General features: G+C 42.3%; 1 long non-coding RNA gene across 2 annotated transcripts; it reads right to left on the bottom strand.

Annotated features, from left to right (window-relative positions):
- Positions 1-606: 606 nt before the first annotated feature.
- Positions 607-27553, bottom strand: LOC107318850. Of its 2 annotated transcripts, none has more exons than XR_001557545.2 (7): positions 26646-27553; positions 23167-23323; positions 19496-21824; positions 19236-19379; positions 17066-17200; positions 12786-13015; positions 607-11278 (listed from the first exon to the last, which is right to left on the bottom strand). It is a non-coding gene; the product is annotated as an uncharacterized LOC107318850 (long non-coding RNA). The 2 variants fall into 2 exon arrangements; XR_004308504.1 differs by having other exon boundaries at positions 19496-21009.

The following is a 27553-nucleotide window of genomic DNA, read 5'->3' as shown; positions in this document are numbered from 1 at the left end:
AGGACCTATAAATACTGCGCGTTCTAAGTAAATAAATAAAATGAACGGTAACAGAATTGCAGAACATCGCGAATTGGAAGGGATCATCGAGTCCAGTTCTCGGCCCCGCACAGCACCACCCAAAGCCCACAGCCTCTATATGAGAGTAGCATCCAAGCACTCCTTGAACTCTGTGAGCTTTTTGGGCCATGCTTCACATCCCCAGCCACGTGTCTTTCTGATGATGGCCTTCGCCGTCACCCTCACCTCGAGTTCTAATTTCAAGATATCTTCTTTTAAAAACCACTAATCATCACTTCTACTATTACAGATTGCATTCCTTCTTGGCCTACCTGCAAAACCTGATCTGCTTTGCTCTTCAGGTGCACTTTTCCAGTTCATTTCTGGGTGTAAACTGGGGGCTGCTGCCGCTCACTGCCATGTTGTTTTACTCTCAGCTGAGCAGCACTGAACCATTTAATACAGGGATATTAGTCATCTTTAGAACAGTTTTCTTTGGAAACAATGGCTAAGTTTTTCAAAACACGATTTGGATCCTAAATTTCATTTTCAGAAATGCTTGAGACTTCCAAACTCCTAAATACTGAGGAGGATGCCTGTGAAAATGGAAGTCAGGAGCATCCTAGTTCCTCCCAGCAGAAGTTACTCATCACCAATCACTCTGGGAAATCAAAAGCACTGACATTATAAAGGAACTTTTGAGTGTCTCCTTCCAAAACATGGTCACTGTCCAGAGATTTCCATTTTGCTCTTCTTTTATAGGGGCACTCCCAATAACCATAAGGCTGACAATTAATGGTGAACCTTTACCCAAGCCCAGAACTGCAAACCAGTGCTTGACGGGCACACGAGAGACCTGGCACAATCAGCTGTTGCCCTTTGCTCATCAGCTGCCAACATCTCCCTCCCATGCTGAACTTTGCCTTGCTGCAACTTCTCAGGCACACCTGAGTCACATCAAAGTCTGGGAAGTTCCCTAGATAGAGAGATCTGGACACTAATTCTATTCCTGTAGTTAGATTCTATGATTCTATAAGATGCGCTTTGCTCCAGATTGACCCTACGGTATGTTATAAACAGGACAGATAGCCCAATAGGTTTAAGAGGAACAGTGTATCTTAGAACACTTGAGGACTTAGAATTATGTCAACAGAATTTGTGCAGTTCCCTGCAAAAAGAAAGGTTTGGAGTTTGCTGGTCTTGCCAATCAGCTTTTGGAGACAGAGCCAGCCTGAGTTCTAAAGGCAGCAAAGCTGTGGGAAGACACACATAACCCACCGAGTGCATACCTGGAAACCCAAGTGAGCTGCTGCATGTGCTACCACGCTTACCATGACTCAAGCTGGATGGTTTAACAAGTGCTATCACACATCACAGTCACGTCTTAGACATCCTGTTGGAAGACTTTGCCCAGGAAGCAGATACATTGCTTGTCTGGCAGAAAGAAAACAGCTGCTATAAAAATCTAACTTTAATACTAATTATCTGAAACATCTGGCTGGTTAGTTTATTGCAGCAGAATACAATTAGCACTTAAATTGCTGTCCAGAGGAGACAGAATGCTTGGTTTGTTTTTTTCTCTTCTTTATTTTATACACTTGCACTAATTTCCTTCAGAACAATCTCCTCCTGTGTTGCTTTGCTGGAAGAAAGGATGAAGGTCTTGTGTCTCCAGCCAGGTGAGCTCAGCAGACCTGAGCTCGTCTCCTGCAGACTTTTAACATAGCACATTCCTGAGAGATTTCAATAGAGCGCTTCAGGAATGGATGAGTGAACTATTTGGATTTAATAGTTAATTATTGTCATACCCAAACAGTTTTTCTGGTCTAAATTGACCCAGCGAATGTGCAGAATGTTGATGTATGTGGATTATCATTAGCATAGAAAGGACTTTGTAACTAAAATAGCCCCTTTTCCTTAGGGCTCAATAGTTCTGCCAACACAATTCTCAGCTATTTCCACGACCATCTTTTCCCCCCGTGATGAGCTGCATTACATTTCTTGCAGTTACTCTGTCAGATGTTTATAAACACTTGAACATTTGTAGCTGGGAGGCAACGTGCTGTCAGAGATAAGGTCGGACACCACAATCTTAATCATGTCGGCTCCCCTGAGACAGTCTTATTACATCTTGTTTGCTGGATGTCTCCATGCTGAGTCCTCGTGGGCTTCTGTCAACTTTCACCTTTGGGTAACCTTAGCAGCTGGAGTTTTCTTGATCTGTTACCATCCTAAAGCATTCCTTTGCTTTAGTTCATTGGGTGTTTTTTCTTCTCCTGTTCACAGTAATGGAGGAGAAGATGGTGGTCTCACAGACGTATCAGCCCTGTGGTTTACATTAAAAAACTCCAACACGAAGCAGTGCTGCAGCCTTAAACAGGGTTTAAGGTTCGTGCAGTGCCAAAATGGATTACATGTAGCATAAATTGCATCTCCCCAGCATCAAATTGGCACTGCTGGTCAGTTCTACTTCATGCATTTGCCTGAAGGAAGTCTTGCATGCAGAGGAAGTGAGGAATAATGTCAGATGCGGTCAAAGAGCATGGAAGAACACATAAATAAATGCAGAACAGCAAGGTGGCCGCCAAAATGTCTTGAAATTCTATTCTGTAATTTTCTAGTGTAAAATCTTTTGGATTAAAGCAATGTGATTTAGCAGACATACTGTAATTGTGGAGTACCTGCAAATATTGACATCAGCCTGATGCTGAAAGTTAATCCGCAGAATCAGAAACTGAATGAACATACTGGACAACAGACTGCCACCTTGGTGACTGTTTGTGAGCATCTCTCAAGGAAGTGATTGTCCAAACTAGAAGGTGTCACTTAATACAAAAAATTGTCCGACTTTGCAAGGGTGAGATTTTGAAGCTCTAATTCTAGAATATTTTTCTATTTAGGCAATTAAATAACATAATTAAGAAATATAGGAGTTCACAGCTACCAATGATACTTCTGCCCTGCTCTGAGCATTGGTCTTAGAGTGTCAGCCCCAAGTTCATCCCCAGCATTTCATTTTAGCTGCTTATTTTTCTTTCAGTGTTTGTTTGCTTTGTTGACTGGGCACAACGTGGTTCTTTCTGTGTGCTGGATGCTGTCAAACAACAACCACTTTCCACCTCATAAGTAACTTCCTTTAATAGCAGAAAGCACCAGCGCTTTCTGTGCAAATAAAGTGCTTTGAACCATGCAGGCTGTAAGTACTCTGAAAGCAACTGGAGTTCCAAGCAGACACTAACCAGTTGTGCCTTCTACACTTCTTACTGGATAATAATTTGAAGGATCCAATACTTGTAAATCACATTGGCTCCCTAATAAAGAAATTATTTATAGAGATACTCAATGCATCTTGAAATCTAGCCATGTGTGCACAGACTGGCTTCCTGTCGAGCCTTTTATTTACTGTCCTTGCTGATATCCTCTGTGGATTTTGCACTTTTGTGTGGATGCTTTCAATTTGCCATTCATGCTTCCTTTACTCAACACAGTCATTTTTTTTTCCCCCTGGATGTTATGTACAGCATGAACCTGTCTCAAAACACTGCACTCTGAGTTGTTTTGGCTTTGTTTTTGTTAGTTTGTTTTAAATTACAGCCAAATCTCCTTGCAGAATAGATTTTCTTAACATTTCTGACCTGGTAGCATCCTGTCCTAGGGCTTTGCTGGATTAGCCTGGATATTGCCAGTAGAAATGACACACTCATGTGATTTTTGCTCTGAGCTGGAGTACTAGAGTCTGCAACACACACTGTAGTCACAGATGTAAGGCCTGCCATACACCACTGTGCAGGACATTCTGTCATGCTCAAGTAAGGATCTGCACGGGACAGTTTTAAGCTAGAACAGAACAGAAGATAATTTTTAATATATCCTCTTTTATCCGTGAGATGAAACAATTAACAAAGACAAAATAGGAACAGTACAGATAGAAAAAGGAGGAACTGCTTTGACAGTGCCTGTCATGATGTTGCATGACAGCTTCTCTAAATGAAAGCAACTTGCACAGACCAACCTTTGCGTTGCATCCTTTTTTGGCCACAACTGAGTTCTCTCACCCAAGCAACTTCTCCATAACGCCAGGTCAGTTCAACAGCAGCATCTAGCAGTCTTCTTGGGTGTTACCTTATATACTTATGTAATTTCAGTTGAGCTCCCTTGAAGTAAAAGAACACCCTTTTGTCACCTTAGCTATACCCATGCATTCAGGTACCATAAGGTCAGTCGCCATCTTTTTGACTGGAGCTGAATGGTCATTTTCCAGGTTCACATTAATAAGCAATGATGTGGCTTTGAAAAGTGTCACCAACTCGAGAATATAAGGAGTACTTTTGTCAAAATTACATTTTTTTTCTTTTGTCTCGTATTCTACCATAAGAGCTTGTAGTAATTGGCTTGCAGCAATCTTGACAGCCTTTTATCATCAGAAGGTTCACAAACAGCCTAAGGGAAGCAAGTGGAAACCCTGGGAAAGGAGTTGGGTAATTTTTGTCACTTATTTTATTCTAGAGAGTAGATTAGCCCTCACTGTGCTTTATTGAATCAGCTGCTAGAGACAGAAGAATCCCTTTATTTCCCTGGGTCTGTGAAACCATGTGAAACCAAACTGCCTCCAACACCCTGTTGTAATAAATAATGTCTGAGTGTACTAAATGGCATTTAAGGCAGCGTCCATCTGATATAAACATATTAAATGCAAGAAGGCCTTTACTGAAGGCACTATGACAGACTGGCTGCACACTTCTTATAGAGCTGTAGGTGTCCAAAAATCATCTTAATCTTCCTGCATCTTTTTTGTCTTTAGTGCCCAAGTGGAACTTCCTCTTCTGAAGGATCATTACCCCATTTGCTATGGAGGAGTGTCATCACTCTGAAACAATGATAAAAATGCAGGATAGAGGAATGTAGAGGAGACTGGGGTTTCTGACCTCATTGGAACTTGTATAAGCCAGTGGAATATAAAGAGAACTCACTTGCTCTTGCAATGACCTCCAATATAGAACATAGCAACCAAGGAAAGGTCAAATAACTAAAGCAAGCCAAAGCCAATTGGTGGTGCTTCAGTAAAGCAGGAAAGAGTCTGAATCTGGTTCTATACTCTAGAGCATTTATCAAGCATGGAGAAAATAGAGTAAAATGAAGAGAGGCAAAAGAGAGAGGAGAAGTCTGACAGGTTATTATCAGTTATATTCCTGCTCCACTTTTTATTGCTATTTTAAAAAGAAAATAATTGGGTTACAGAAAACACCCTGAAAGTCCTAGTTATATGTGTATTTGTTGTTCAGGTAGAGTGACCTGCAGGTGAGCACTCAGCAGTGTGTCTGCATTGAGAGAGAGCCAACTCCCACGTTGTCCTTTAACCCAAACCACTAATTTCTTCTGGTCTGCACAGAAGATTTGTGAATAAATGGCATTGTAACTTGTAAATATCATCCACTGTCAACCATCACAGCTCTATCTCAGCTTCCTTTCTGGCTTTCAAAGTCTGTTTTCTGAAAACTATCAATTACTGAGGATATGTTTGATTATGGATGAAGGACAGTTGTTCAGCAGGCAGCTTATATATCTATGGTAATACAAAAATCTTCTTGTAAATCAATCATAAGTGTCTCCTGAATGATTTATGGCCAATATGCGGAAACTGAGAGATGGCTTTCATGTAGATTTTGTTATAAATTATTTCCTTCAATTTTTGTCTTAAATGCAATCATTTGCTGTTATTAATAGTCTCTATGCATCACACTGAAGCAAAATGCAGAATAACATCTTTAGACAATAAAAAACATCATCAACCAGTATATTTATACAAAACTTTCTGGTGTAACTTCCTCCATATGGATGTACATCATTAATCTTCTGACAAGCAGAAGGTCTTGATTCTTTTCTCTCTTAGCACCACAGGAAAATCACAGTTCTGAATCAGAGCAGTGAAGCTGCACTTCTTCTCTTTAAAAAAAAAAACACATCTCTGGTAACATTCAATCTTGTTTTCTTATATAAACTGCGGCAGTGCTGGACTGACCTGTTGAGGATTGAAGTTCTAGAGGTACCACTCTCCCAAGTACAAAGTGAGTCTCCACTCTCCTCTCTGTGGATATTCATTCACCACCTGGACAACGTGATGTGACAATGATCATTCGAGAGTGTGATTTTCACTGCACTCCTGCAGTTACCTCAACACGCTTTTTCCTGATCAAGCTGAACAGGCTGTCAATGAACTAATGCTGCAGTTTGCCAGAATAGCTCATTACCAGATCTGATCAAAGTATTTATTGCATATTTTCCTCACTGTCGTTTTTAGTGACAAATGCTTTCCTCGCAATAAATTTGCTTATTTCTGTGAAATTCAGCTTTGTATGCATTTTTTTTAACCAAAAGCAGTATATTTTGTTTACTTGATTTTCTGTCAGAATTCCTTCAGTAAGGAAAAACCACGATGATGACTTTCGTACCTTTTATCTCTCTTTTCTCTCTGTTTATCTGAGAAATTCAATGAATAATATAAAAACATGTCCATTTTAAGCTTCAGAATGAAATCCGAGACATCAACGTTTTTGTCAGATTGCTTTCCTCATCTCGCCTAATTAGCCAGCTGTAAGGGCAGAAGGATCTTATAGCTCCTTGTGTATTATGAATTAGTCTAATACTGCTGACATCACCCAGGGAAACCATAATAGTTTTCACATCCTACTGAGCTTTTTGTGGTTCTGTTTTCCCTAATAGAAGCATTAGAGGAGCACATTTACATGCTTGCCCTGATTTATGAGTACGTTTTATTTGTGGGGAGATTAAATTCTGGTAGGTTGGATCTGTTTGGGTTTCCTCGATAGCCTCTGATTAGTTTTAGTAGAAGTAGTCCCCACAGTAAATCAAATGCCTGGGCTGATCTATCACGAAGTGAAGCTGTGACTCCTATCTAGCCTCTCCTTGTATGATAGCTCATTAAACCGAGGAGATTATTTACAATATTTTCAGCCATCCCAGCTGATGGTTGTATCGAGGGCACTCCACATAGAACGTGAAATATTTGGTAATTCATAGATGACTCATTAAGATCTAAACAACTTCAAAATGTGCTCTCCCGAGGACAGCTCATCTAGATGATGAATGTGACCATTGTGGAGATCCAAGAGTCATCTGGAAGCACAAAGAATATTCCCTGCCTTTGCCCAAGGTTAATATATGTAAGGTTTTCTTGGAAAATTCATCTCTCTGCAGTTCTTTAACCTGCACACTGAATGCTGCAAAGTGCAACAGAAAAAGCACATCCCTTTGATGGTCAATTATCTCTGTTATTAAGCATCCACATTATATTACATTAAACCTCTGTCTTCCTATTGTGTCTCGGTCTTGATGCTAGTAAAGTCTTAATGCGCAAACACCCTCTTTGAACACATTTGTTCATGCCATCTCCACTTCAGAAGCCAAACCAGACCAAAAATCCCACCGTGCCCACCAAGGCACTGGTCTGTCTCTCTTGGGCAGCCATGCCAAGAGATCCTCAGCCCTTTTCTTCATGGTGCTTGTTTTATTGTCACTTGGGTGCCTGGTCTGTCACTGGGAAGGCAAGCAATCTGAGACAGCGCCTGCACTCATGTTTTCCATTAAGTGATGAGCACACAGCAGAGGCAGAGAGGGGTATTAAATAATAATGACAATAATCATACATCTGATAGAGTTCAGTTCCGCTTTGGCACTAAATGGAAAGCTGAAAGCCTCCCTATGGATCTTTTCCATCTAGAGCATCAATGATTGTAACAGATGCATCAGCTTTAAATTAATGCCTTGCATGACAAATAATACCAATACAAGCATTTAGGAAATCTGGGTCTAATCTGGCACATTTTGATTAGTTGCAAGTGATGACATTGCCATGTCAATAATGTCACCTATAAAATCTACAGATGTGAACCACCCTTCTAACTGGAGCAAAGCACAGAGCTGTTGAAACGGCGCACATCCCTTACCTCCAAATTTATAGGAGCCTTATGAAATAAAAACAATGAACGACTTTCTTTTATGATTTCACAAACACCTGTGAATGGGAAAGGATTAGCAAAAAAACAAAGAGGAATGAGGAAACAACTGACGATGAAAAGCACTGATCCATTTAAATACAGATGAAATGATTTGGCAATGTACTGGAAAGGAATATTAAACAGATGCAAGCTATTAATTTTCACTGAGGGTCAGCCTGGCAGCCTGAGTAGCAGGTTAACCCTTCGCAGAAGGGAAGACCTCCCCATAAATCACAGTTTCTGCTGAGCAGACAGGTGTTGCTATTTGGGGTCACTGTGAGGAGCGGTACCCATCTGCTAACAGCATTGCACTGCTGCATGCCACGCTCTGCTGGGGGCTGTTGATGCAGCTCGTGTAATATCTGGGAAATGTTTTGGAAGGCTGACAATGTTTGTAGAAAGGAGAGACAGTTTGGAAGATGGAAAGATGTCAGAAATTACCAGAAAGGATGGCAAATGGCAAAATCAGAATGAAGAAATATTGATCCCTTTCACTTATTTCTGACAGGGCAAGGGGAGGAGGCTGCATGGTGAGACCAGTCTCCATGAAAAATGCAGTTTGTGCAACTGGTGGTCCTCATGGGAGCAGAGATCTTCCAGCTCCTAGGTCAGCACTGTGTGTGTGGGAAACTCCCTGCAGGCTGGGCTCTCCTGCTGGGTTTTAATAGCTGTGTGCTGCTATTTGAGCATCTTCCATATTGAGCTTAACAAACATGAAACTTGTAGAAGGCTTTGTGATGTCAGTGGCTTATCCCTGATCTGAGAAAGGAGAATGCTGGGAAAACCCTTAGTGTGAGAAATTTCATCCTTGATGCATCTATTCTGACTACTCCACCTTAAGCAGAGCACTTACCACCTCTCAGCTACCTACCCAGCCAACTATTTTGTCCTTGTCCTTTAAAAAAAAAAGAAATAAACCGTACAACAAATCACTGCATTCATCCACAGGGGACAATAAATGCCACTCTACTCACACCTTAGTTCTCCTCCAACTATTCCATTGCCTCGCACTAAAAATAATGATGTGAAATGCCTCTACATCAGTCTTTTCTATCACGATGAAGACTGTGCCAGTCATAAAGGTCACCATAAGCCAGACTACAGACTGTGAGTCCCCACAAGGCAGTGTGACTAACACCTTAAACGCTGGAGTGCAGCCTGGCCAAGTGACTAGTCTAGTGTGAGAAACGAAAGCAGTACTCACTCTGGTGAGAAACGTTAGAAATGAGCATCCACCATCAGCTGCGTTCAGATGGCGGAGAGTCTGGAGTGCTCCATTTTCATGTTCGTAACCTAAAGCTGCCTTAAAGAATCCCCCCCTTGATGCTCAGCAGCAATGGCAGCTCCATGCACTGCTTCCTCCTGCAGACCTGCCCTTGAGGTTGTCAGCATGTTCCTGCCAGGAGTCCTGCTCTGCCCAGCTGGACTGGGGAAGATTCGGGTTGCTTCTGCTTTGGAAAATTCCTCCAACAAACCACTACAGCAGGTTGAAGGGGATTGTATTTCTATCCCCCAGAAGAGCAATATTCCACCTATTGCTGGATGCATTTTTAATGACTAGCATGCACATGGTGTGGAACAAAGGCCCTTATGCCCCCCACTCTTTCCTCAGCCTTTACCTCTCTCCATTGTATCATTCTTGGTTTGGTCTTCAAAGACTGCTCAGTTTTCCCCTTCTATGTGTCTCCTTGGTTTCATAGTTACCCCAGTCAAGCAGACACACAGGAGTTCAGATTGATCTGATTATCTGTTTACAATAGATCCCAAGTTCAGAAACATCACTGTTTAGAAAAGCATTGAAGCTTTAGCTGTGAATACTGAAGTGTGTTTTATGTACAACCTTCTGGTCTTGAAAACAAAGAGAAGTGCTGAAGCATTTAGCAGTACGCTTCTTGAATATGTATTTTCCAGGTTAGCCTTCAGGCAGGCTTTTCTTTGCAAAAGCAAATTCAGTGCTGAAGCTGAAAGTCCAGGCGCTTCTTAAAACTATGGAAAATAATTAGTAAGAAGAAATAAAATGATGTTTGGGTAACCTTTCTACAGGAAAAAATCCTCTAATTGGCACAGATATCAGTGCAAAGAGGAGCATTGATTACAGTTCACACTGGGGCACTGCTCACTCAAGGGCAATCACTTCTTTCATTAATTGCTTTAAAAATATGACCTAAAGAAAGCTGCTCATGAAAGAAATGTGGGACTCTAATGATTCCTGCAGCAACAAACCAAGCCCCAGCTTAGACCAGCCCTTCTGCTTCACCCAGGTTTGGTTCTAAGAAGTTGGCTGTTGCAGAGGTGAGCCTGGTAATAAGTGCCAAAACCACAGCGCTGGTTACTGAGTGCTGAACTGAAAACACATTCCTTGCAACACCTTGAAAAGTGCAAGAAAAAAAAAAAAAAGAGTCTGGATATGTTTCATCTCTCCAGGCAATTTTTCTTCCCAGGCTACAATAATCTATCTTTTCAGTTGTTTAATAAAAAAGTCACAGAGTGTAATTGTTAAAACGAGCGGTGGGAAATGCAACAGTCTGACAAGAAATTACATGTCTTATTTATCTCCACCTAAGTTGCTCCTCCAAGAGCGTGCTGGTGGAATGCATTGCATTCAAACCTGCATTTGCTGTGCATATGAGGGGTACTTCTCCATGGCTCTTCAGCAGCTTCCTCCCCAGCACATGTCCTGAAAGGAAATGCCAACCTTGGGCTTCCTATCAGTCTTCATACATACTTGTTCCACCCATGCTTGCTCTTCATGCTGAAGTAGGAATGAAGCAAGTGAGACAGAGCTGGAAGTCTGTGGGTGGCCTCCTGACTGCAGGCAGTATTAAATCAAAGCTGAGGGAGCAGTTATCCCTGGGGAAGAGGGTTGGTGCTTACAAACATTCTTTGCAAATGCTTGAAAAACTGCCTGAGCCCAGTGCATAGTAACACAGTCCAAGATCAACGAGCTTTGGCTGGAATATAGATGAGAATAGATATGACAAGATGAAAATCATCTTTTGGGCATGTTTCTTTCATGGAAGGGGCAGTAAAAAATCAGATTGTGATTAACCAGACTGGAATTCTTCTGTGCAACGATTTAACAGCATGCTTATGTGCTGATAGCATTTGCTCTCCACTTAGTTAATGCTGGTACGCTGAGCTCCAGTCCTACAGAAATACTCTGTTTTTCACAGTTAGTATCTGAGGGCACCAAGGGTCTTGTGGGATGCATGGCTTCTTCTCAAGAACTCAGTGACTATTTTGATCAGAGCGGTGTAAAAAACCTGGAGGGAATTTAAATGAGATTTAAGTTATTTCATCAGTTTTACTGTCCTTATGCATTTTGGGAAGAATGGGAGCAAGCAAATAATGAACAGTATTACAATTATACCTTCAGAGCGTTTGGCTTATGTAGGGCAACTGGGCCAGCAGATGGTGAATGCAATTTGATGTACCAAAGTATGAAATAACTGATCTGGACAGACGGATTAAAGTGGGGTGTGTGTATAAATTGAACAAGGATCGTGAGAAGTATATTGGGCTATTATGGGGAATCACTGAAGCCTGAGCACAGATGCTGCAGAAGACAGCAAATCAAACTGCACTGGCACAGCAATAGAAACAAAGACAATAGGTGAGAGCGCTATTGTTTTAGTCTTTTGTGCACAGTACTGGCTTTGATCTGATCTGCTGTAAGGAAGAAGCTGCCTTGGGGCAAGGCACCATAGGATCTAGTGGTGAGGATAAAGTTCACAGCACTGGGCTAATTTACACTGTAAACTACAGGAAGATGTGGTGATCACAGAAAAACACCTTTAAGGAAAGGCTCCATTGGTACCTTGCATCTCTTACACTGGTGCTCAACAAGATAGAGCATCTTATCAGTGTTGGCAAAGTGGGCCTGGGTGAGAAAAAAGGCCAGGCTGCCTCTTCCAAAGCATAATGCAAATGCAGAATAAGTAAAACCAGGACATGCACTTGAGAGTACTTAATGGGAAGCACCGAGTTTTTAGTTGGTAATAGCCACTTAATCAAGCAGGCCTTATATAAAGTCTTTCTAATCCTAGCTCATCAGCTGCAGATATGCATCGTCAGGGTATTCCCAAGACAGTACAGTTTAGCTGGTATTGAAGTCTAAATGATATCGGGAAATTTGGGCCATGGTTGCATTGCTCACTCCCTAAGGGCATGCATACACCAGGCAGTGTGTATGGCTGGGGATCATGGGGACATTTTGGCTGAAGGGTTCCCAGAGTGGGCAGGGGCACAACACACACCCATGTGGAACTATTGCTTTGGTGGTTGCACCTATGGCCCCTGAGCTGCCCACCCCAACCCAATGTGTTCAACAAACTATGCGCTGGGTGTTCTACACCAGAAAGCCATGACCAACCCTTCAGTGCAAGGCCAGAAGCACTCTTGGGTTCACTGGTAATGCATTGGCTCAGGCTGCCTAGGGAGGTGGCGTTTCTCACTGTCCCTGGAGGTGTTCAAGAGCCATGGAGATGTGGCACTGGATCAGAGGGCATGGTGAGGGTGGGTTGATGGTTGGACTGAAGGATCATAGAGGTCATCTCCTACCTTAATGATTCTGTGACTGCTCATTTGAACTTTCGCCTTATTGCCTTCCTGCTCAAGGAGACTAATAACATATAGCTGGCACAGAGCAGCGGGACATTGCTGTTTTCCTTATTTTCTAGCAGGCTAAGTTGCTTTTGGCTGGACATTCGGTGGGTGGAGAATCACTTCAGTTCATTTTGCACCCATAACCAAGCAAATCAGCTCACTTACGCAGAGCTCCGATTAGCAGAACTGATGTAGAGACAGGAGGAAGTTCTTATTTGCTTTTCTGCCCACCCGCAGTCACACAGCCCAAAATCAAATTAAATCTTCACCCTGGAAATGTGTCCTTTTGTGCCATGCTCTTAAATCCCGCAAAGGCCCCAGGAGTGCTGAGGAGTCAGAACGGCACAGCTTGAAGGGATGAAGTGCACTCAGAATTTAACTCTGGGATTTAATGGCTGAAATAGAAGAGCATTGGAGAAAATCAGTTTAGGGCAAGTAAAAATGGATATTTCAAGAAAAAAAAAAATAGTTTTCTTCAGCTTTGGATTATTTACCTTTATAAACTTTTCTCCCTTATAATAAACCAGTTCTAGGTCAATTTTTTTATTTCAGTAAAAATTCCTTTCTCAGCATGAAGAAGCAAATCTTTTCGGCTTGAAAATGTACCCCAGCAACTGGCAAAGCCAGAAGTGAGATATTTTGTTGTAAAAATGTGAACATGGAAGTTTTCCATGCTTTTTTCCCCCCAGCCTTTATTGTTATCCTCAGCCAACTTAGTTGCACAGTCTCAGTTCATCTGAAACACTGTTTAGGGGAAAAATCTTCTGGATCCTTCCCTACAGCCACCAAAGCCATAGATTTCAGTTCTGTTTTGCCTTCATTTTTGCTTCCCTCTGCAGAAACTTGGGGGCTGAGAGATTGAATGGAGAAATGTGCTAATTTATTTGACTGATTCTCCCTTGTTCTCTGCTGCCCATCACCTGAAGGTGATCTCTGCTTCCTAAATCCAGAAAGAAGGTGTCAAGATGGAAGACAGGCCAGTAATACATAAACCCAAGTATGGGTAAATTTATGGTAATTAAGGTGGAGTCCTGAAGTGAAAACAAGCCTTTAGGGATAGGTTAGTGTTAGTTAGCTTTAAAATAAATTGCAAGAGTGTGCTCAGACCTTATTAGTGGATATTCCCTAGATAGAGAATGCATAAGACATCTTAAGAGTTAAGCTGAGAAAGAAAAGCTTCAGCAAGGGCTGTTCAGATCTTACAAAGGACCAAGAAGGATTTCATTTAGATTTAATCTAGCAGGCGTTTTCTGGTTAAGAGATTTTACCTTCTCTCTTTGAACCTTTGCTCTCAGAGCAGGATTCACTAAGACCCAACTGCTGGCAGGTAGTACATACAGGCAAGTACAAGCCAGGCAATGGTGTGCAAGGCAGAAATCCAACTGTTAGCACAAGGCAGTCTACACCAGCAAAGAAAACCCACAGCAAGGGTGCTAAAAAGATACCGGAAAGAATTTGAACAGCATATACATGGCATGTGAAACAAGGCAGCAGGGACAGGTCAAGGTCTTCACCTCAACTCATGCTCTTCCAGCATTGCTTTCCTCTAACACACAACCCAACACACCCCCCCTCTTCCTCTCCCCCTCCCCATCAGTATGGGCACGCTGTCGGCACCTGCTCCAAAAATCATTCAGAACAAATAGCAGTTCTGAAGTGTTTCACGTTTTTTTGCAATAATTCGCAAATAGTAACGAATGGTAACTCTCCAACCAAGTCGATGCTGGTTTGACATAAATTTGTTTGGTATAGTTTTAGCGTGAAAGGCTGGAAGGAAAAGATGCTGGCACAGTGTTCTCACTGGCAAAAAGCCAAATCAAGTGTGGAAGATCCAAATTGGTTATAATTAGAGACATAGATCATCATCTCTCGTGCTGGCAGTGCAAGAACTATGCTTAGTATTTAAGGGCATGAGCCGCTATTCCTTATGGCATTTTTCTTATTCTCCATAAATAACATCTCACAAAATGTTGTGGTTAAACAGATGTAATTAAGCAAATTTCTTTGCGATATTGTTCATTCTTTGTAACCTGTGCTATGCAAAACACTATTTTTATGAGTATTTGTGTTCTTTGTTGCCACGTTAAAAAAACAATCGCTTTCGTCCTGTATGCAGCATCAATAAAACAAAGTCTATGTAGATTCACACCCAGCCACACTCCCTGACGTCAACTCAGATGAAGCATCACTTCAACTGGAAGAAACAAATTGCTGTCAGGTCTGTCACCTTTGGGATGCATTGCAGCCTTTTTTCTTTCTACTGCCTCATCTCCAAAATACCTCACATCTGAATGACTCTGGCTCTGATGATTAACCAACCTGTTTTCAGACACCTATAAAATGCCTTTCCCAAACAGGGAGCGATCTGGATATTAACTCTGGCAGTGCTGTCCTTGCATGCAGATCCATTACTGCTGCTCATGAATCATCTTGGGAGACAGCACAGCAAGCCTAACTATGCCCAGTTCTCCTCTGGGTTTGTATAAATGTTTACAGCTTCTTCTGTACCTTAAGTAAAATGCAAAATCGGTGCTCACTGATACAGTAAATTATCAGGTATCATCTGAAAGTTTTCTGCTGAAGCATATCTAGATCTAACAAGCACCATCATGCTCTGCCTGCTGTACAGCGACAAACTCATCTTCTCTGTTGGGCAGGATGGATGGGGTGCAGCCATTTGTGTATTTCACAGAACCAGGCACTGGTGATGTTTGGCTTCTTGCAGTTAGATTTTGTAGGATTTGGGATATTTAACCATTTTAACTCTGGTTAGATCCATCCATCCATGAGGTCTTCTTTTGACCACATTGCCTACCGGTCTAATAAAGATAAAGAATGTGATCCAGCCTTTCGTTCAGCTGAAAATTGGCTTCAGCTGAATGCTGGCAGAATTTTTGTTAGTTTTGGGGAAAGTTAGTGGCAGACAGGGAGATATAAGGACACAGAGACAGAATGATCTCATGATCCTCAGTAAGCCCAACAAGAAGTAGTTAAACAAACAAAGAAACAACAACAACGAAACCCAGCAAAAACAAAAAAATAAAAATAAAAAATGCTACCCTCAGCAAAATCAGTATCAATGTTTCCATAGGTTTAATCCCAGGAAAGTACTGCTGAACTGGACGGGTGTTTCTGTCCTTTTCCTTTTGCCCTGGATGATTTTGCAGCCACCAACAGCAATGATCCTCCCCCTGCCCTGGGCTGAATTCAATCTCCCACTATGTCGGCAGCTGACACCTCGCAGACATGGAGACATTTTGGGTACTGCCAAGACTGCTCTCGGTGCCAGAGGAAAGATTATTATGTGCTGAATCAATGAGACCTGTGTCAAACTCAGCTCCCCTTCCAATACTTTATTGCTGCATGTGTCTGAGGAAATGGAAGTATCCCTTGATAAATACTGGGGCGTGATCTATATCCCATTGCTGCTGTTGCATGCTCCAGCTTGGAGCCATCTACATGGAAACACAAAGTAGATGCAATGGGTATTTATACTACTTCGGGCATAAATTTTGAGCAATAAAAGTTCAGGAGAAAAGCCTCCCTGTATGGAAATGAGGTAGCAAAGGTTAAAAATTCTGGAGTGGCCAAGTTTGGCTGTAGTTATAAAACAACTGCAGTGCAAGAGCTGCGAGTGGAAATTTTTCAGGTGACCTCAGCGAAGAGAAGTTTGCACGAGCTCCCTTTCCAGTAATGCTTTACCCAAACACATATTCACACATACACGACTACTGGCAGCCATCCTCCCGAGCAGAGAGGGCTGGACACATGACAGGCACCAAGTGCGTGCAATACGCTTTGCCTCAGGCTGCTTGAAATCCCAAAGCTTTCCAGAGAAGTGCAAATGTTACGCTGTAGGTTGGCCATTTCCACCCTATGCAGTAATCTGAGTTCACCCTCAAACTTCTGCCAGTATTTTTAAACAGGGTTGGTGCAGCCCCTGTCTATAAATACTCCTCTTCCACACCAATATTTGAGATTCCAGCTGGTCAAGTTCTGTCTGCTGCCCGACTCATTTATTAAGCACTAATGCTTTACAACACTCACTTCACTTCTCTCCCCTCTTGTCACCGTTAGGTGACTGTTGCTGGGACACGCTCACATTTTGGAGATGTAAAGAAGAAATGAGTTTTTCCCATACTGAGAGCCCTGTAGCTCTCAGCCCGCGGTGTTTCCAGGATGTGAAATAACACAGTCAGCAGGACAACATGTCAGTCACCAGCAAAGCCAAAAATAGCACGTGTACGGCCAAACTCAAAGGGCTAAAAGGGTGCACTTAGAACAGATGTTTTAAAGCTTGAGCACAAGGTATAGACTTATTAGCCAGCCTGAATCAACTGAAAAAGGCCTTCGGGAAGTATTAAAACTCTTGGCTAAGACACTCCTTTCTCTGTTGGAGGCATTGGAGATTAGTCATACTTACTAGTAAAAATAAAAGCACTAACCTGGGCTGAAGTCTTGTTCAGAGGTTTCTGGACCTGGCGCCATTCTTGCTTTGTGACACAGCTCATTAAATGCACCAGGAGTTTGGTCTCAGGAAGAACTAACCACAGGGAGTTATGGTTCAGGAGAGCACTGTCCTGTGGGGGATGGGGTAGAAACAACTACTTTAGAAACAGAGAAATTTGGTAATGGCAAAAAGACAAGAAATGGGAAATTCTACAACAGAAAAGCACAATATACAATGAGGAACACTGGCACTCCCAGCCTTATTTTGCTTCTAGCCCAACACTTACTTGAAGCACCAGTTATGTGACAACAGGAAATATTCAAGATTCTGCCATTTTTCCCACCTGGTATCTCAGTAATGCTCACTGATGAGCAAAGCATTTTCCCTCCACCTTTATTGTTTCTGCTGTAATTTTACATATCTCCTAGCTATAACTCTACCTCCCTGCCATGGCAAGAAGGTGCCCTTATGTGTCATACATAGTAAGGAACCACAACCCTAATCCTCTGCTTAGCAATTTTACAGCTTAGCGTGTGAAAACATCATCTAACCAGGATGGAGGAAGCCAGATTTTGCCCTGAGGTATGGATATTTGGAGCCAATTTCTTCAGTCACTAAGCTTTTGGCCAACTAACACCACTTCTTTTTTAATGTTTTCTACATCACAAGGAAAAATACTACTGAAGCTTTTCTTAACTGCCAGATTCTACAAGCAAAAGGCTGGAAGTAATTACTTCATTTGTCTCTGCACCTCCTTCCCAAAACTATCAGGATGAGCACGTTATAAAAGAGGTTGGTTGGACTCAATAGTGAATAGCAAACAATTATGTAAAGAAGAGTAGAGAGAAGAAATAGACCAGAGGAGGGAAGCAAAGTTGTAAATATTTTAATTTCCCTCTTTCTTTTAGAAGAAATGAGCCACTTTTTATATTGTCTCTGGCCTTGGTGAAAGCTACCTTGAGGGAAGTACCTTAGTAGTGGTGCTTGCTTATGGTCCTATGAAGAGCAGAGAGGTTTTTTTCTGACAAAATTAGCCACTGTGGTAGAGATCTCACCCAAGTACGTGTTTGTTTTTTTATTCTGACCTGTCTGGTGCAGCTATACCAAGGGCAGAGGCAGAAGTCAGCATAATGTAAAGCTATTTCCTTGCAGAATAAGACAAGAACTGAGAAATGAGCAGTGGTTCAGCTGAAAAGCTCAGGTTAAGTGCTAGAACAAAAGCCCATTGAGGAATTAATTTGTAAGCTTTGCAAAGAGTAAGGGAATGAAATCTTGCTAAATGATTTATTCATATTTTTCCTTAAGAGTAGTAAGCATGAACCAATGCATTGTAGCACAACGGCGTGCTGATCTACCTGCAGTGCATTAACTGGCTCATTTATTCTGCAGCGAGGTTGTGGGTAACAAGGAGCCTCATTAAAGGCTGATCTCAAAAGAAAATGGCTTTAGTCTGAATTTACGTTTTTTCAGGCACTCTTGGGGATACTGAATGTTGCTTGTGCTGGGAGGGATGTCCTGGTGCTGCTCTGTCTCCTGGTGGTGCAGACTCCTGAAGCTGCCTGTGCATTCTACTGCTCCCAGCACCTTGGCTCCGGTTCCCTGTCATCAGCTGAGCTACCTACATTGTTCTGATTGGATTTGGCACCTGGAAAAAGCTTTCTTTCAAGAGCGAGGGAGAAGCAGTACTGTGTAGTGCAGCTGGCATCATCCTAGGAGTGAGAAAGAGGGCTGGCAGAAAACAAAAGTTTGACCTATATAGAAAGATCCATCTGTCTGGGGGAATGTTCATGTATTTCCTAGAGTTAGCTTCTTCACCCACTTTACCTGTTGGTATTGTTCTGATAGCTTGACAGAAATTGTCTGGCTTTGGCAGAAATGGTCTTTTTTCCCTTTCTCTTACAGTTATCTCCTGAAGCACAGTGCTGGGGAAGGCTGAGCCCTCAGCCCTATTGTCCTCATCAGGTTTTGCAGCACCTCAGAAGTTCCCTTAAGGCTATTCTGCTCAGTCACTGCATTGCCTTCCTGGATGCTTTTATTTGTTGCTGTCAGCTGCCTGCAATTCACATGAGCTGTTGTATTAATAAATAGACCTTGCCCTACACCAATCAGACTAACATATGGAATGTAGAGCAATAAATGACAAAGCAGCCCCGCATCTTTCATACCATCATTGGCCTTCGTGTCTTGCAGGAGAGAATTTCCTCCAGCTGGTTCCATCATGGCTGAATGATCCTCAGTATTAAATGCAGGGCAAAAGTGGAAGATCACAATACCAGAATCTTCTGCACATAACATTACAAATGACTTGCCTGAAAATGGAATGAAATGTCAGGAGATGATATCGAATAAATGAAGATATCACCACAACTACTCATGTGGAGCATAATGTCACAGACCTTCTCTCTATTATTTCAAAGGTACTCACATTTCAAAAGAGTGGGTTTTTTCTCCTCATTGTAGAGAAAACTGATGCTGTGGAATTGAAAACACAATTGTGGTGCATGCTGTACGAGAAGCAGCCACTTGCTGCCTTGGAAACCTTGAAAAGACTTTGTCTCTGATTCCAGTTTCTCTTTCTCTCACCCTCTAATTATGTAAGCCCCACTCATTTAGATTTGGATTCAGCTTGCTTTCCTTCCTAGTAGCCGTTACACCATTAGTCTGTTGCAATGTCAGAATGACCTGGTGGGAGGATGAAAAACATCATGGGTTGAGTGAGGAAGCAGGATGTTATTCCTGGATGACTCTTGCTGTAACTGGGACACAATGGAAGAGATTCCCTGTGTCATTTGTGATGGCAGTGGGATGGCAGCAGCCATGCAGCCTGTTCAACCATCAGAGTAGCTGAACTGCTAATTTAGATGTAATTGGGCACCATTGATTCTATTTAATGGGGCCCTGGATAAATTGCTCTCCTGCCTAATTGGTGCAGTTACCATAGAAGGGACTGGCCCAGAGTGAGGAGCAGTGCAGGCACCTAACTCCCACTGAAATCAATTATGCTGAAATCAATGAGAGTTAAACAGCTGAACAGCTTTAAAAATCTGGCCCTGGGTGCACCCCAGAGCTATAATTTATCAAAACACCAAATAAATGGCATGCCTAGTTGGTTTCAATGGGTGTGATAGGTTTACGGGAGTCATTACTGGAAAGCCCCCAGCTTTTAATAGATGTCTCTTGTTATTTTTCCAGGATCACAGTTTGTTGACGCACAAGTACAGTGAAAATGTTTTTGCACCTTCTGATTTTGGCCATGGTGAAGGTGAGGATACTGGATTAAACAGACCTCCATGCTCATCTTGTTGGTAGCCCTTGGCAGAGCAATTGACTTGAGGCAAAATTCTGAAGTCTTTGCCACAGCAAAGCTCTCCAGAACAGCACTGGGCACAAAAGCAGCAATGACATTGAAGATGTGGCCTTTTCCATATACTGCAGTGTGGTAAAAGCATCTCTACACCAAAAGCAGAAGATTACCATTAATGCTTTAGTTTCCCAAAGGAAAAAAATTATCTGGTAAAGTGAACTGGTGCACACTGGCATGACCTTACTGCTCTGTCACAGCTGCTAAGTAGAGTGACTCATCTTTCATAACTGTTGTAAAGTGCTTCAATACTCAGCATATTATTCTCTGTCTCAATGGCACCAGATACCAAACTATACCTCAGTCTTGGAGAAACCGAGTCACATCAGGACTGGTACTCTTCTGTTTTCTCATGCCCACTGATGCTTGTGAAGAAATTAGAAATGTTGTTTCCTGCCCTGAAGGTTGAGGTGGCAGCATGTTCAGTGTCCATGGAGGATGAATGGCCAAACTCTGCTTTGCTGCAGCTTTTCCTGGGTATCCCATCACCTCCAGGATCACAGCGGGGTCTTTTGTAGGCTGTAGTGGATGTACTGAAGTCCTTTATTCGTGAAAGCATTTTTGTGATGCCTCATAACCTGTCAAACCAGATGTCAAGTATCAGCCTTTTAGTGAGTGTCAAATAGTTTCAATTCTGAGATGACTTCAAGTTGCTAATTAGGTTGCTGATGTGCCACCAAAGACATCAGGCCCTGGCACCCAGACTTGATGACAATATGTAAACTCTTCAGTGATCTACATATTGGCTCAGTGACTGACTTTATTCTTTCTTGCTCAGAATAGCAGTATTTCCTCACCCCTCCAGCAAATGACATGTTTCTCACATTTCTGTGGTGCAGCTTGGTCAAAAGGCTGGGAAGTGTGAAAGCAACGCAGCAACAGAACCTTGCATCATTCCTTCCCAACATAACTCGTGCTGGCACTCTTTATCTTGTCCTTGTTAAACATGCCAGCGTGTACTTGGGTTTGTCATGCCGCACAGCAGAATCATAAAGAATCTAGCTGTTATCACAGTGTGGTTGTGTCTTAAAGTCCCCAAAATCCTGTGCTGGATGGAAGGCAGCTAAAAATACAGGTAGGTTCCAAATGGATTTTTGGATGCATCAGAACACCATTCCACAATGGCAGAGCCTTAGGCAATGCTTTGAGATCCTCTTTGTCCTTCAGCGCCATTGTAAATAGGACCTTGAGTTCCTGAAACAGGCACATTTGAAATGACAGCTACGTACGTTTGGTCTTGTACACTTTTCTGTCCTTTCTCCACTATGACTTTCTTAACTCCTACTTAAGGCAGCAGGGTGCTCTTCATTGTGGTCTGATCTCCTATTCCATGAGCTAATCCAGGTCACATTGTTCCAGAACAGCAATGGAGATGCATCCATCGATATTTTGCCTATAAACAATATAATGCATTTATAAAATCCTTTCAAGTCATCCCCATTGGTACTCACAACAGGCCCACATATTGCTTTCCCTTGCCTTTGTTTCTTTGCTTTCAAACCAATGCATTTATGTCACTGGGAAACATATTTGTGAATTTCTGTACGGTTTAGAATGACCTTGCTGGCATTTTGACCACAGTACGTGAGAGACCTGAAGTGCTTTCAACCTGGTAAATATGAATGCAATAAATATGTAAATTATTCTATGTATATTTATAGCCTGGCAGAACTCAAAGAATCAGAGTGTAGCCAAAAAACACTGCACTATCTATTGTTTCTCCATTCCCCTTGGTGGCAGGTCACTGGAGCTCCATTCAGGTACCCACAGTGACTGGCAGGGCACCCTTATTAATAGTGCTGCTGTAAAGGCCACTTTGTATTTAATCATTATGAAGGGTTCTTGGAGTAGAGAACTGTGCTGAGAAGTAAAACTAAATCTACCTTTATAAAGAGGAAAATAAGAAGTCACAAAATGAATGTAACACTTGGCTTTCAAACCCCATCTATTTACTTTTTGTTTTTTGGGTGAAGTTTCCTTCATTGCTCATCAGTCATGCCAGCTATTGATATTTCTTCTGTCAAGCACAAACAGTATCTGACTGACTGACATTATCTGTCCATTGACTGCCTTGATTTTGAACCTTTTTGGATTCGTGGCCCCCCTAAGCGTTTCCTAGCTGAAGCAGTTAAGCCAAGTGACAGGGAGCATTGGAGCAGGTTACTCTTCATGGATCTCTCAGAAGTAAACTAGAAACCACAGAAATACTACTTTGAAAAGTAGGATAAATATTTACATAATACCATTAATGTCTCAGGTGTCATTGATCTCTCCCACAGACGCAATACAGACAATAATAAACTCGGCAGAAAGCATAGAAGAACAATGTTCTGGGCATTATGAGGTCAGATCCATAGCTGGATCTTTTCTGCATCTCTAGGCTGAGATGGAGCTTCCATTGGTAGGAAATCTCATGGATGAGGGACATCAGTGGAGACAGATGTGATCCAAGCTCATTTATACCTAAGTTGCGTTGGTGTCATTTATGGCATATCCTGTTTTATCTAATTGTGGACACTACAGTTTCCCATACTTCATTTAAGATTAAATTAAAATTAAATTACTACATAACAGATTGAGGCTGGAATATGGAAAAACAATTTTAAAGAAGTTAAATTGGCTTCACGTGATAGGGAAGAGCACTTTATCTTTCACCTCATTTAGTCACACAATAATGTGACTGTAGTCTAATCCTAGGAAGTTCAAAAAGCCATTACTCTATGGATACCACTTACCCAGTGACGGAGGAAGAAATTTGCCCTCCACTCATGTTCTGAATGCTCTTATGAGGTGCGAATGAAGCATTTCCCCCTTCAACGTGACCACTGGGATTGTAGTTGTCTGTATTTTATTATAATTGTTGTTCATTTTCCAGGGATCAATACTCAGTTCCTAAAAAAGATGCAAAAAATTCCAGTAACGTTAGGCAGAGAATTGCTCTGCACCTCAAGGATTAATACATAGGTAATGAAATCTACGCTGCAGCGTGAGCCAATTTAACATTCTCTACAACACCCATCTTCCTTTTCAAGGGGAAAAAAAATTATGTTGTGTAACATAAACTGTCAAGATAGAACAGGGACCAGGTAGCTTATCACATAAGCATGTTGGGCTCAATCAGTCATTTGACAACACAGCTTCTGCACTGCTTTGGTTAGAGAGAGAAAAAGCCAGCACACAGGGCAGAGAGGCCACTGGTAATCTCAGGAACTGATGGCAGGGTTTCTTGCTGCCAACTCTGCTTGACTCTCTATAGAAGAAATGTTGTGTTTGACGCACACAGCAAGAGCTCTGAGCAGAAGAAAGCGTTGGGCAAGACTTGGTTTTAGGCTGTTTGGTGTCCAGCTGCCACTGCTTGAGGACTGGGCCTGAGCAAACGCTGCTGCATTGGATCAGATTGGAGCACTTTAGAGCACACTTGTTGCACACCTTAAAAATGCTGACACATTTTCTGTGCAGTAGGAGTCTAGTTTTATTTGTCTGGATATCCTCAAGTGCAAGAGACTGTCACTGGAGATTTATCCCCATATCAGGTATGGCAATGGGTCATATTAGAGCAGAAAATAAAACACATGAGGGAGGAAAGCCATGATAGCCATTCAGGTCATCATTTTTCCTGTCCCCAGATCAGGTTCATCACTACCATTTGCAAACTGCAGAGTTCCACATAGAAAATGCTCTCTTACTTTCTTACCTCAAATCATGTGGAGGAGGAGGTGCTCACAGCTGCTGTGTAAAGTAGAGTAGTACAAGGCTGGAAATTTTCAGATGGCTTGTTATTTTTTCTTTCCCCTGTTATAAATTTTTAGATTCAGAGAAAAAGAAATATCCCAGTCTTCTGGAATTCATGTGCAAATCCAGCCATCTTTACCAGCCACACTTAAACCCTGCCTGGTTTGTTCACTTCTGGGCTGACACCCCAGGTAATGCTTTGCTTGGCAGCAACTCCATTTCATAATCGTTTTTAATAAAACTATGGCACATTCCCCAGAAAGAGCATTTCATCTTGTAAATCACAGAACCGTGCTGATGCGATGGCTGTGTATCCATAACTTCCACAGAGTGAGTCTTCTATACATGGTTGGTAAAAGTCTTTGTAAAGATTATCCCCAGATGACTGGGAGATCTTAGAATCACACAGATGATTTTCTTATGTCATTTGTTTTAACAGACAATAGTTTGATTACAGCTGAGAGTATGCTGGGTACAACTCCACATGCAGAAGAGAAAAGCAGCTGTATGATGTGAAATGAAAGCATAGAATCATAAAGACTAAAAATGAACTATAAGATCAAGTCCAACCATCAATCCATCACCACCAGGTCAATCAAGATCTGCAAAGAAAGTTGAACCCCATTATTTCTGGATGGCAGATAAAACAGAGGTGTACTTTGGAAAATATACCTGCTTGGGAAAAATCCAAAGCTTTGTTCCTGATCAACTGAGCTTATGACAACCTATCATTTGGGAGGGAAGTCAGAGAGAGCCTCAGTCTTCTCCTGGGGCAAAGCAGGTATTGGACAAGGGAGCGAGTCTGAGAGTGGTGATCATACAAGTGCACAGATTCATTGGAGGCCATGGGTGTAAAAACCAGAAGGGAGGAGGGTCAGTAAAAGCCTAAAAAGCGAGGAGCCTCTCTGCTAGCCAATGTTCAGCATCACTCCATTCCTCTCCATTGCTTCCAACCGAATGAGCTCCGTTTCTGCTTCTCCACAGCTCTCTCTGTAATACAGCATCTCTTGCAGGCCAGGAATGGTTTCTCATCCTCGCCTGTGCAAATCAGATGATTTGTGCCCCATTGTAATGGAAATCGATCCAATGGCCGTTCCAAGCCCAGGAGGAGAGCTGGCAGCTTCCCCTGACATTTCCAAAAAATTCACTGTATTTTCTGTTAAACGATGCTATGGACAGAAGCACTGAGACCATTCTCCGCAGCAATGCCAGAGATATTTCAGGGAGAAGCAATTAACCACTACTGAATACTTTTTTCACCCAGCAACTAATTGCAAGGCTATTAAGCTGGGGAGAGGAGGTGTCTGTGACAGAGGGGACTGTCAGCCCCAGTGCCTGACAGAATCAAAGTGCTGCTGCATCACCTGTGAGGTACAGTTACCAAAGCACTCTATTTCGATACACGGTAAATATGCTCCCATCTCTCTTTTTGTCCCTTTTGTTTTCTGCTGCTACTGAATTTCAGGCACTGTGTGTCATGGTAGAGAAAGGCTTGAGAAATCAAAAGCCTCCAGGGAGAGCAATTTTTCAGACTAACGTTCAAAGAAGGAACTAGGCCTCTCCAATGATTAATCCCAGTAATTATTCATCGAGCCAGGTGGTAGAACAGCAGCATTAAGGGCTGTGATGAGTAAGGTTTTCTGGGCCTGAACTTAGAAACTAAGTACACCAGCAAACATGCAGGCAACAGCTAGCAGAAGTACAACATTAGTTTTACTCCCTCTGCTATTAAAACCTGTATTACCGCTGGCAGGCTGCAGTTACCAAACCATCATAAATCTCTCCGTGGAGCCAGTTCCATAAGCACTGCTGGTTTAGCTTTGATCCCTTGGGCTGTTGTAATCCTTCGCACTCTGGGAGGCTCAAATCACCCAGCTCTGTGTGTGGCAGTCCTTCCAAGGCGTTTTGGTCTTAAGTCAACCAGAAGGGTAACCAGGCTGTGGTGACATCCAGCTATAGATTTGGTATTGGTGGGCAATGTTTAATCCTCAGGGTAATACACAGTACAGAGACCTGCGGTCACAGCAGAGTTGTTCAGGCTGTGGGTTCGGTGAGTTCCCTGCTTTGTGTTTCACAGCAGCCCGCTGACCTCCAGGACTCAAACACAAATCCCCTTCTTTGAAATGTCACTTCTTGTCTTGTCTCCTTTTACTGAACGTAATTTCACATTGCACAGAACGATGCCCCAGATTTGCAGCGCAGAGAGCTCCTTCTGTTAAGTCAGAACTCTGCATATTTTATCATAAGAGCTGGATAATAGACTTTTTGATTGGACAAGCGATCTGTTCTAAGAAACATTTCCAGTACATGGGGTTTTCCTATTAGTCTTCTTCCCAGAGCAGGGAGCTGCAGGGAGCTGGGCAGTGCTGGCACCCAGCCGCCCTCTGCTCCCCAGCCACCATCCCAAACCCACCCTGAAGTTACACCTGGGTGATTCCATTGAAATAATAAATTTCACAGTGTGATCAAGAAGAAAACTTACTATTAAAGGTACACTTCATGTTTTTCCCCCTGGAAATAGGCAATAATGGGCATAATAGGCATCCTCTTTCCTTCTTGCTCCCTTGTAGGTGCAATCCTTGTGAAAGTTTCCATTGTTGAAAACGACAGTAGATAAAGGCAAAAAAGAGACAAGTTGAGTGACTTCTTTCCCTAAAAGCTCTCCTCTGTAGAGGAGCTTACAAGAAGTGAAGAGAGAATGTGAGAACTTGATGCTGCCTTGACACACACGTGAATCTAAAGCGAAGGTATGAGTGCCCTTAAAACGTCAGCTGAAAAGTGAATAGCACTTCTATCAGAGTACCAAAGGGAATGTTAATTGCTGCCTAGTGATAGAGACCTAAGCTACAGAGAAATGAAAGGATATGCCCCTCATCACACACACAGAATCACAGCATTTTGACTGCTAATCTCATTGACCACTGGAAGTCCTTCTTCTGATTAGTCTGCTGCTCTCTTCTGAGTGCCAAAATATAGATTACCAACCAGAAGCCTCTGTGGAGCCAGTGTTAATCTTGGGTTGAACCACTGCATCTGATCTGTCACTGCAAAGAATCACTGTAACATCATGTTGAAGTCAATATCTCACCAGCATCTGTCCTCATGAATGAGAGAATCCACCAAAGGAAGCTCCAACTTATTGCAGAGAGACAGACAACAACCCAGCTACAGACCCAGCTTCCTGATGCTCAGCAAAAGATGACTTGTGCAAAGAGATTGCCTGCATTACAGCCCGGCATAAACCAACACCCTCCTGTAGCTTCTGCTTAGCTGATTTAGACATCAGTAATATTATGACAGCAGCAGGAAATTCAGCTAGCTCTCATCATCTAAATTCTCATACTCTGCATGGGTTTGTTGAAGCCTGCAATGTGGCAATTAGTTTTATCA

Source organism: Coturnix japonica, chromosome 10 (assembly GCF_001577835.2).
Source record: "Coturnix japonica isolate 7356 chromosome 10, Coturnix japonica 2.1, whole genome shotgun sequence".
Lineage (NCBI taxonomy): Eukaryota > Metazoa > Chordata > Aves > Galliformes > Phasianidae > Coturnix > Coturnix japonica.
This window is presented reverse-complemented; position numbering and strand designations above follow the sequence as displayed.